Source organism: Palaemon carinicauda, chromosome 15 (assembly GCF_036898095.1).
Source record: "Palaemon carinicauda isolate YSFRI2023 chromosome 15, ASM3689809v2, whole genome shotgun sequence".
NCBI classification, from domain to species: domain Eukaryota; kingdom Metazoa; phylum Arthropoda; class Malacostraca; order Decapoda; family Palaemonidae; genus Palaemon; species Palaemon carinicauda.
Genome location: NC_090739.1, coordinates 22,011,633 through 22,021,632, shown reverse-complemented (window position 1 = coordinate 22,021,632; position 10,000 = coordinate 22,011,633). Strand labels below are relative to the sequence as shown.

Here is a 10,000-nt window from a genome sequence, read left to right as displayed (position 1 = left end):
ATCTTTGTCAACGGAAGCTTTGTGACTTTAATTTCGTTTAGTTATTTTTTAAATGCCGAGCCATTCTTTATTTCGGTATATCCAGGGACGTCTGTCTATAGATTTGAAAAAAAAAAAAAAGAATTGGAAGCGGGGTGTTTTTTTAATTGAATTCGTGAGAATATGAAACTCCCACTGTTAAAGGATTTGCCATTTTTTCCCCACCGAGTGTATTTGTGAGCGCGCACGCGCACGCGACCGGCGGGTCAGTTTCATTGCACTGTACAATGAAACTGTTCGGAAAGTAATCTAGGTTATGTTTTTCCGAGATTAGTTCGGCTCACCATTGAAAGGACTCGCATCGCATTTCATTTTTATCTTGCACAAGGAAGAGACAAAGTGTCCTAAAGGGGAATGTAGAGATTGAGAAAAAAAAATGGTCCTCATTGTTTTGTTCCCAATTTGGTCCGCGGTGATGATTGACTGATCTGAAGTCGTTTCTTAGATAACGCTACGCCTTTAGATTTAGATGGATAAAATATTGACTATTTATGTTGTTAATAGCGCTCTCTCTCTCTCTCTCTCTCTCTCTCTCTCTCTCTCTCTCTCTCTCTCTCTCTCCTCTCTCTCTCTCTCTCTCTTTCGAAGACATTGAATGTTGAAACTTATGGCATTTCTCCAATTTTCTTTCAATTTTAAACGGATGAAAACACAATGTGAGTATTGAGGGATTTTGATACTTTTCTTAGTGAAAATAAAACTTTTTTCTGCGAAAGTTTGGTTTTTATGGTAAACAGGTTCACATTATAACCTTTTAATTTTCTCCTATCTGTGAACAGTGAATAGTTCTCAGTCGACACTCAAGATTTGAACGTGAAATTACATGGTGTCAAATAGAGATTCATCTTTGAATTATTTTATCCTTCAAATGACATGAGGTCTGTCTGGGGATGTTCATGTATCTTGATTACTGTCGATGGTTTAAAGAGGATAGTAAATCACATATTATTGGAGTTCTTTCTGATAATCTATGTTAAAGAGACTTTATTTCGTTTTGATTTGGGATCTCTTTTCTCTCCTGCTTCCTTTCTTATGTTTATAGTATTTGATTTTACATGTCGTAGAAAAATGAAATGGAGGGATGAAACACAGGCTCAGTAATGTTTATTTAAGCCTCTTGATTTTAATTCTGCCGACAAGTTACAGAAAAAAAATTGGAGAATAAGTAAATAAAAAGATGAATTATTTCTCCACCAAGTACAGGAAAATAGTGAATAAGTAAATAAAGAGTTAGGTTATGATTTTCTCAAGTATCTGGAAGCAAGATGAGCTAATTTATGCTATGAGAACCTACCTTAACTTTTGTCCTCTTTTAGTCATACGAAAACTATTGTACCCCTTCTATAGTATGGGGGTCCTTTGTTACGATGCCTCTTATATATCATTGCGTAATTGTCCTGTCATCTCCGATCAAATGGCCACTGGCTTAATCTGCTTTTGAGCTATTGCTTAACACTTGCAAAATATTGATATTGCTGTTGCTGACGATCATCTCCCATTCACTCAGAACGAAATTGATGTTATCAAGATCTTTTTCATCCCCATTTTTTTTGTAGTCGTTCCTCCTCCATCAGCCCTAATTGCCATCCAGGATTGCCATCAAAGCCACCAACACAATATGTCGCCCCCAGCCATAATTACGCATAACACAACCTGGAAAACTTTTACAATGACGCCATTCTGAGAGAAAGTGGCAGCCATAATAAGAAGCACTCATTCCTCGAGTGACACTTGAGTGGTCGCTCAACCTTCGGTTATTATATGTCTTCCCTCTCCTCCTCCATTCTTAACCATATCGTTTGTATAGGAGGTAGGAAATTGGGGGGTGGGGGGAAGGCAGTTGTCGATGGTGTCGGTGAATGCTTGTTTGTGTCCAGTGGCAAATGGGTGTTTGTGAATAGCTGCCGTTTGTTTGCTGTCCAAAAATACTGGACAGAAAATATTATGATAGGGGCTGTGGCTTAGGCTTAGTGTTGACAATTGTACCGTAGGTATTAGTGATAGATATCCCAGGATGTATTTGTGGACATTTATTTATGTGCAGGATTCTGCAGTAAGTTTCACCACAATATAGGTAATACGTTAGCACTTTTCGTATACTCTTTCGGCTATTTTTTACTACAGAGGCCTATGTAATTTTCCACGTCCTTGGTATTAGGGTTTTTTTTTTCTTCTTCTTTTTGAGCACTAAATCTATATGACAACTCTAAAGAAAATCATCCTTCAAGATTGATAGTGTTGTTGACTGGTTTAGAGAATTTACTCCTTTATCACTTTTGATCTTAATTCCGGTAATCTTGTATCTCAGTGGAAATGTGTTAAGGAAACTGGTGACTGATCTTTAAAGTTCTAGTTTAAAAAGATATAATGGGAATTATGGTTTCAAGTTTATTTTAACTTTCATGTTCTTGGAAGATTCGTGATGGAATTTTACAAATGTTATTTCCAATTCTTCCGTGAGATCACAGATCACACCGTTTGTTCCCCTCCTTCAGGAACTAATTCAAGCGTTTATATATCCAGTAAGTTTTGTGTTCCTATAATATGATGATAACAAACGCGATGCCATCATAAACTGTTCGGGAACATCATATTTCAGGGGAAAGGGTCATATAATCTAAGACTGATTTTGTTTTATGTAGTAAATTAACGATTATGATCCCTTTATGTTCAAAACTTATCATAGGATTCAGGTCAATAGGAATATTAAGTTGAGATTATGATGAATTGACTTTATATCCGGACCTTAATTAAAAGGAACAATACCTAAAAAAGATTGCTCTGCTTCGAAATTCTTTTTTTGATACTTAATGGTCTAGTGGTAAGCGATCACACTATGTAGGCTAGTGAAAATAATATTAAAATCAAACTGCATCTGGCCTGATCTGTGTGTCGGTGGAAAACATTTGTTCATATTGGGACCTAATGGTAAAAAATTGAATTCGAAACACGTAAATCTTAGATACCTGTAAGTCAGGAGTCGATTTGGCACTTTTGAGCTTGAAACAACCGAAGTACATACCTTTGCAAGTGTGTGTGTATATATATAATTTTTGTGTGTACACAACGAATCCAGTTGTTTTTAGTCTAATACGAGACAAAGGCCGCAGATATGTCAATTCATATCTGGGGTTTGGCAGTTTTTATCACCATGCTGGCCAGTGCGGATTTGTGATGGTGGGAGATTTTCATCTGATAGCTCACAGCAAATCAGCCCAGTATGGGTGGCCCTGACTAGTATATCTTTGCTGATCATGACGATACGCAAACCCTTTCACCTTGTTAAATATGAGATATGCATACATAGATACTATATATGTGTTAATATGAATGTACGTATATGTGCGTGTAGACGTGTGCTTCTGGATCCAAAATGAAAGATGTTGCATGCATGTAGTTTGAGCCATAGTCAGCATCTGATGGCCGTCGATCGTAGCGATCACTTTGTAATTGAACTGACTGACATATTCTATTTACAGTCCTTCCTTCTTTCCTACGACCATGTCTTCCAACAAATCACCAATTATTTTTGAAGTTGCATGACTCCCTCCTTCCATTAAGGAGTGCTATTAACGGCGTAGTGTGTAGCAGTTAAGGAAGTTGCATTACCTTTGTGAGGAATCTAATTACCGAGTCCACTTTACTGTAGTTCTGAAAGGATCTTCGTCCAATATGTTAACGAGTTTCCTATAACCCAAGTGAACCATTCTGCGTTCATATAGAGACCGGCAGTGCCATCTAGATCCTGGCATTCCAAGCTTCTCCCCCATTGCTGCTATTACCATTTAGTTGCTGTTGTTCTTCTTAATTACCTCATTGTAGTGAAACCCATAATTTAAAACCTTTCCTGACACAAAACATTTCCAGCGCTTTCGTATTTGGGGTAATAGATATGTTGTTGAAATCATTGATTATCATTTAATAACTTTTATTAATGTAATTGGCCATGATTTAAGTGTTCGATTTCTTTCAGAACAAAACGTCTCTAGTTATCCGAGTCTTAATTTTTATTTTTAAAAGTTAGTTCTTATCAGCTGCGAATTCATTGAGCTGTTTATGTAATTGTTTTCCACTCCCAAATGTTCATACGTAAACACATCGCGATAGCAGTGACCGTTTCATCGGCAGTAGTCATTCACTCGTAGGCAAAAATTGCATTTTTTTTTATCATCGACCGTTTTTTAGGACCATTTGTTATTAGCCAATAAGGATTTTAATTGATATTGGAAAGAGAGGAAGGAAGGAAAAAGCGTCGTAGTCAAGAGGTGGTTGTCTGCGGTAATGGGATCGTGATAATGATGGCATTTCAAAGCTCCCAGCTTTGTGGGTACCTCGAACCCCACCATTACCACTACCACAGCTCTTGGGATGCTCCCTGTCTCTCCCCTTGGACCCCCTTTCCCCCAGCATCATCCCTCCCAACCCCAGCATTAGTTGTCTGGTCCCTTATTGCTTCGTCATTCGCGTTTGGTCGATTTCTCCTGTCCGGTGGTTGTCAGACATTTCATTTGGACTTTGATTGCACTTCCATGAAGTACCGGGTAGTTTCCGCGTCTGTTACCGGAACTGTAGTTTCTAATATGTTTCTGTCCTGCTTTTTGTCACCCGCTCAATGGTACTTGGAAATTCTCTCTCTCTCTCTCTCTCTCTCTCTCTCTCTCTCTCTCTCTCTCTCTCTCTCTCTCTCTCTCTCTCTCTACTTTAAAATTTATTTATTCTCATTTCATTTAAACTTTCGTTTCTGTAATACGTTTTTGTTATGCTGTTAATGTTGGAATTGCAAAGACCAACTGGACAAGTTACCAAGACTATGTAGGACCATTTTGGTTTGAATTGGTGTCGTGTTTATGATTATGACGCTCTTTATTTCTAGGTGTTTATTGTAGTTTTAAGTGCCTCTGTTAATCCACATGCAAATACAGTCATTTTAAAGTGTATATACTTCTCATAATTTAGGTTTCAATTTACCAGAGCCAATTTGATATCACGAAACCTGCCTGGGAATCGAACTATGAGTCTTTCACTGGTGACGTATGTAGTATCACGTGTACAGGAAGTTCTTTTTATGCTATTATTATTCTTATTTTCATCGCTTTGCTTTACCTCCGTCCCTTTTCCCTTTCTTCTATGTTGTTTTCGGATCTTTTAACTTTTGCTTTATACAGAAACTTCCAGGTTTTCCCTCAGTTATATCCCGACACGGAATGATTTCCAAGACCCCAGCTCCGGACTAAGTATCTCAAATTGTAGAATCAAACCAGTCTTAACTGGATCTAGTAAACTACTTAACCCTTGATCGGTGAGCGCAACACTGACCTTCCTTTTGGGACCTTTAGTTGGGCCAAGTTCGTGCGAGAGGATCGTTGGAATTCTTGTTTCGTGACCTTTGTGGTTTTGTGTCTTGAAATTCCAGTAATTGTGTTGTTTTTTCTTTGTAGTAAGAAACAAGTATTTTTTTTGTATTCATGTTGTTTTGGAATTGTTTCTAAGCATGTTCTAGACTTGTACATGTCGGTATTTTTTATTCTTATATACATGGAAAGTTCACATATTTTTAGTATAATTGTACAAGCAGTTCTTTTCTATGGTTGTTAATGGCCTAAATTGTAATTTTGTATGTTCTTCATATTTTTTGTATTTTTCAAATGTTTCCTTTATCACAGCTATTTTCTGACGAAAGGGTATTCGTATGACTTTCAGTTTAGATAAGATCATTTGTATATCCCCTTAAACTTTGAAGCTGTTTGTAGCGATCTCATGGTAGAATCGTTTCAGTACCACCTTCTGCATCAAATGATCAATTTTATTATTTTAAAATTTAATATATGATTTTTTTTTTTCTTGCAACGGGAAGATATGTTTTGCCAGTAATCTTATTTTCAAATCCAGCCATCCTCAGAACTTCATGCATTGACAGTTCTGAGACTTTGAAAATCATCTGTGTTTAAAGATTGATTCTATATGTAAGCCAGTTTTGTCCCACATAGTTTTATAAACAAATCAGAAAAAAAATGATTTAATCATTTTGTTAATGATATAATCCTCATGTTATGGAAGTGTATTTGTTACTATAGGTGACAAATATCGAAACCATAATATTATCAATGAAGAGAAATAGCAATAATACTAGTTAGTTTTAGAATAGAAGAATACCCATTCTGTATAAAGTGAAAAAAAAAAATACCGAAACTATTATACTTAAAATTTTGTGATATCAATAGAAGTGGTATTTTGAATCAGGAATAATAAAAAAGATTGAAAAGTCGTAATAAAAAATACAATGTTGTTTTTCTTCGATTAAAAAAAGGTGCATGTGGTTCTGACAGAATGAATATCAAACGATATCGTGTCGCAATGCACGAATGGAAAATTCAGCGCGTGAATGTGTTTGTGGGAATTGGAATATATGACAACTTTGGGAAAACTTTCGATGATCTGGGGTAAGGAATGATAGCCACCACTATAGAAATAACATAGCTATTTAAAGTAGTTATCATCTTTGTTATTATTAGTGTTATTATCATTATTAATACTAATATCATCTTTGTTATTATTACTATTAGTATCATTATTAATACTAATATCATCATTGTTATTATTACTATTATTATCATTATTAATACTAATATCATCTTTGTTATTATTACTATTATTATCAATAATACTAATATCATTTTTGTTATTATTACCATTATTATAATTATTGTTATTACTAATACTGAATACCGTAGATTTTCTTCTAGTCAAAGAAGTGTTTTCGCTGTCAGAATTGGCGACATGAAAACATTGGCCGTGTTGTACCTGTGACGTAAGTGAGACGGGATTACTGATTAGAAAATGCCAAGAAAACAACGAAAGCCGAAAAATACCCGGGACGAGAGAGAGAGAGAGAGAGAGAGAGAGAGAGGAGAGAGAGAGAGAGAGAGAGAGAGGAGGTGCGAAAGATAGATGTTGGAAGGTTTTTTTTTTCACGTTGCGAAAGTTTAAGGCAACTTTCCGTTCTTTGTATTCTTTGCTTCTTCCGCTCGAATGTTTTACAGAAATCTAATTAGCTTTTGTTTTATTCCTTAGTTCTCATCAAAAGTTACTTTTAACTTCCGGATTGGGGATGTTAAAGATAAGGCCTATGAGAGAGAGAGAGAGAGAGAGAGAGAGAGAGAGAGAGAGAGAGAGAGAGAGAGTCATTACGCTAGGACGCTTTTCAGAAATAGCTCCTTAATTGTAGTCATATTTTCCTTTGAATTTACATAGAAATTACGAAATTCCTTACCTATAAATTAGCTATAAGCACCCATTATTCTCTCTCTCTCTCTCTCTCTCTCTCTCTCTCTCTCTCTCTCTCTCTCTCTCTCTCTCGCACAAATATTGAATTAAAAGCTTAATTTTTCAGATATTTTTATTTGACTAGATAAGGACGAGGTGTGTTTGAAATGCTTGTAAAACACCTTGTTCTTTACGGAGTAATCATGCACACCTCTCGCTGTCTTTCACTTTAGTAATATATCCTTATTTTTTTTATATAAATAATTATAGACATACAACGTTGACTACTTTTACCAAGCGGAAAGAGCCTCTTTTGCATGAACTGAATATAGAACCTGGCGATTTTAAGTAGCATTTCGTGGTGCAGCTGAGTTGGCGGGAAATGGAAGTGCTTGTATTATTCATGAATAAGTTGCCTAATACGAAAGAAAACAAATGAACTTTATCATGAATTTTGTTCATCATCCATCACATTTTATCGAAATATTTTTATCTTAAATAGTCGCTAGTTTTAAAAAACCTATCTTTACAAAAAACTATCGCAACATTCAAATACAGAATCATGATAAGTTCTATCTTTGTGAAAATGTCAATAGGGATTTTCTTTTTCTTTCTCTACATATTTTTATATTTTTTATTACGAGAATAAACTTTAAAAAACAGTCAGGAAAAAGCGATCTGTGAAAAGTAAAATTTGGTTCTCTATCGCTTCGTTTATTTTTTTTATTCCTCTCCCGAAGTCTGTTCTTCGTTCAATACATCTTTCACTTTTTCCCCTTAATAAGCTTTTTCCCCCCTTTCTTAATTATGGATGCTATTGCCTCTCTCTCTCTCTCTCTCTCTCTCTCTCCTCTCTCTCTCTCTCTCTCTCTCTCTCTCTCTCTCTCTCTCTCTCTCTCTCTCATTATTTTATCGGTGTGATTTTATCCTTTGTGTTTATATATATATATATATATATATATATATATATATATATATATATATATATATCATCAGCCGTAACTAACCATTATAGGACAAAGGCCTCACATATCCTTCCACTCGGTTTGTCTATGGGCTTTCTATGCATGTCTATATCGACAAATTTCCTCAGCTCGTCAATCCATCGTCTTTTCTTCCTGCCCCTGGTTCTTATGCAATCTATATACAGCTTCCACATCTTAATGTCAGCCCTTTGTAAGTCTCTCTCTCTCTCTCTCTCTCTCTCCTCTCTCTCTCTCTCTCTCTCTCTCTCTCTCTCTCTCTCTCTCTCTCTCCATTTATTTCTTTTATTCGAGTTAAACACTCTCTTCTTTTTCCAATGAAAGTTAATTTCAATTCATTATCGGGAGCACTTCCACTGTCATTGCTCATTTCGGCAATATATTTCTTCCTCTTTATATTTCCTTTTACGATCCCTTATCAATCTTTTTTTTTTACCTCCCTCTTTCAATTACCTTATTTCTCGCTTCACTTTCCTCTTCCTGTACCCATTTTAACTTCTCTCTCTCTCTCTCTCTCTCTCCTCTCTCTCTCTCTCCTCTCTCTCTCTCCTCTCTCTCTCTCTCTCTCTCTCTATGGAGTTTATTGCAAGATTATTTACTTATTTTTATGTGCATTATTCTCTTATTTCTTTATGTTTTTAACTGCTTTTATAGTGATTCTGATCAGTGTTTTTGTTATGTATTTCCTGTTATCTGTTACATCATGTTTTATTTGCATAATTCCTGATCCCTGTTGCCTATCTCATTCTGTCTTTGCCCAAGCATGTATGAGTTAGTGTACCTCTGTCCACCTACTCCTCCTCCTTCCCTTTCCCCCTCATTTCAACCCCTTTCCCTAAGTACCTCGATCCCTTGCATCCCCTTTTCCATCCCCCCTTCCCAAGGGTCCCCTAATGACCATTTCCCCCCTTCCCTCTCCCGCCCACCACGCTGATAAGATCTCCTCTACCTGGCGGGTGGAACAAGCGAGAGATGCCTTACTCTGCCCTAACTTACCTGTCACAAATGATGGAAAATGGAGGAAACCTTTAGGCAACGGATGGGGGAAATGAGACAAAGGGAATATACGAGAGGAAAGGGAACTTGGGAAATGAGCGCAGGCGGTGACGAAGGGGTAATATCAGAAAAGGGACATTTTCTCTCAAAGTCACCCATTGTCATGGAGCGTCACTTCTGATGCTGGGGATTGGAGGGGGAGGGGGAGGGCGTTATTCTAGGGTAGGGGGAGGAAGGAGGAGGATTTAGTGAAAGCAAGATGTTGGAAGTGATAGTGAATGATGGATATGGGGACTCAACGGTGATCTTTTTTTTATCATTTCCCTGAGATGGAGTCGCTTATTCGTTCAAGAATATTTATGCGCAGAAAGGAAATTTCTACATTCACTAGTTACTTGAAATCCTTTGAGGGTGTTAGGAACATAAACACACACACACACTATATATATATATATATATATATATATATATATATATATATATATATATATATATATATATATATATATATATATATATATATATATATATATATATATATATATATATATATATATATATATATATATATATATATATATATATATATATATATATATATATATATATATATATATATATATATATATATATATATATATATATATATATATATATATATATATATATATATACTATATATATATATATATATATATATATATATATATATATATATA

At 35.6% G+C, this 10,000-nt stretch overlaps 1 protein-coding gene across 1 annotated transcript in view; it reads left to right on the top strand.

The window, feature by feature from the left end:
• Positions 1-10,000, top strand: part of LOC137654511 (uncharacterized) — a 487,620-nt gene that overhangs the window by 146,455 nt on the left and 331,165 nt on the right. The window lies entirely within an intron of this gene.